The 1,620-nt window shown below is 53.6% G+C and overlaps 1 long non-coding RNA gene across 1 annotated transcript; it reads right to left on the bottom strand.

Moving 5' to 3' along the window:
• Positions 1–526: 526 nt before the first annotated feature.
• Positions 527–1,269, bottom strand: LOC125620241. The gene is made up of 2 exons (XR_007351846.1): positions 1,152–1,269; positions 527–831 (listed from the first exon to the last, which is right to left on the bottom strand). It is a non-coding gene; the product is annotated as an uncharacterized LOC125620241 (long non-coding RNA).
• Between the last annotated feature and the right edge of the window lie 351 nt (positions 1,270–1,620).

The following is a 1,620-nucleotide window of genomic DNA, read 5'->3' as shown; positions in this document are numbered from 1 at the left end:
CAGTCAGGTGCTTAGCTGTGAGTGTCAAAGGTGAGAGCCAGGCAGGAAGTGCCCTCCAGGGTCTAATCTCCTGCCCTGCAGCAGCTCAGGCTGTCTCCACACTGCCCCAGGGTGACCACCCTACTTTTCAGAACAGGAAACCAGCTCAGGAGGCCGAGTACGTGATGGGAAAGGAGACACAGACATAGCTGGGGGGAATGGGCTTGCTGTTGACTTGGGCCACTTCTCAGTCCTTTAAAGCAGGCTCCACGAAGTCGGGGACTGAAAATCCTCTCCAGGGACAGATGTTGTCTCCCATCCCAGGAAAATGCCTGTCTCCCATCTCACCTCCCCTAGGCAATCCACCTCTTGCTTCTTAGAATCTGTCTGGAGGGCAGCAGGGGAGGAGGCTCTCCCTCTCTCCTCTGAGAAACTACAGATTCAGTTTCAGAACATGGACACTCAGTCCTCAAGTGTCCCCATGTAACTGAAAGCTCAGTCCCTGTCCCCAATGCCAATCAATGCCAATTTAATAATGAGGACACAGTTTTGAGAAAAAGGCAAAAGAAGGTTTATTGCTTTGCTAGCAAAGGAGAAACACAGTGGACTCCTGTCCCAAAGTCTGCGACTCTCCAAATCAGAAGGAACAGAAGGATTTTAAAGGAACTTCAAGGGTTACATTCCAGGTGTGCTCTGGTAGGGGGACCCCAGGGTGCCCTGATGGCTGTTAGGATTCACTTTTTAATTTGGGAGATATTCACTTCCCAGATCCTCAGCAGGCATCTCCTTCCTGTAGTGGGTGTGTTCAAGGGCATTAAACTAGGGGAAGAAAGGTAGCACTGTCTCCCCAATCTTGTTAGGGAGGGGAGAAGGGAGAAGAGAAAAAAAAACCCATTAAAAAAAAAAAAGCCTTAGAGCAATGAGGAAGGTGAAGGCACATCCAGAAGGTGAAGGTACCACTGTTCCACCCAACTTCCCAGTGGCTCTGCTCCCAGGCTTGTATTGCTTCTCAGGGGGTCCAAATGTCAGACCCAAATGATTTTCTTTTTAATCAAGAACTTAGATCTCCTACACCGGTTCCCAGCCTAGGCTTCTCCTCTGGGCTCATGTTGCCCTGGGGCTTGGCTCCCAATCACTGTGGGTACATCTGACCTGCCGCCCCAGTTATCCACCTGCCATCCTTTCCCAGGTTCTCTGGCTTTACCTACTCTCATCTTCCCCTGTGGGCACACCGCCAGCCAAAGAAAGAGAATCCTGCGCTCCTGGGGTGCCACCCGCGGGCCGCTCCTGCCCACTATCGCCACCTCGTGGCTGAAGACCAAACTGCCGGTAGGGATTTCCTGACTGTCCTCCATCAGGGCCACCAACTCCAAACTGTCATGAGCCCAGACTGCTTGCCGACGCCTGTGGAGCACAGTGACAGAAGCAGAAATCCCATCCGTGCCGGGTGTGAGCGCTACTCTACAGGAGGCAATTGCCTTCGGAGAGCAGCCCCCATGAAACCTAAATAAGGCAGGAGGGAGTCCTGGAGGAGGAGGCAGGGGGGCTGCAGAGGGCAGGAGCAGAACCACCAGGAGGTGAGGGGGCTGCAGGGAAGGGAAGGGAAGGGAGTAGCTGGGAGCCCTGAGGCCAGGTCTCTGC

The sequence above is a fragment of the Marmota marmota genome, unplaced genomic scaffold (assembly GCF_001458135.2).
Source record: "Marmota marmota marmota unplaced genomic scaffold, marMar, whole genome shotgun sequence".
Classification (NCBI taxonomy): domain Eukaryota; kingdom Metazoa; phylum Chordata; class Mammalia; order Rodentia; family Sciuridae; genus Marmota; species Marmota marmota.
This window is presented reverse-complemented; position numbering and strand designations above follow the sequence as displayed.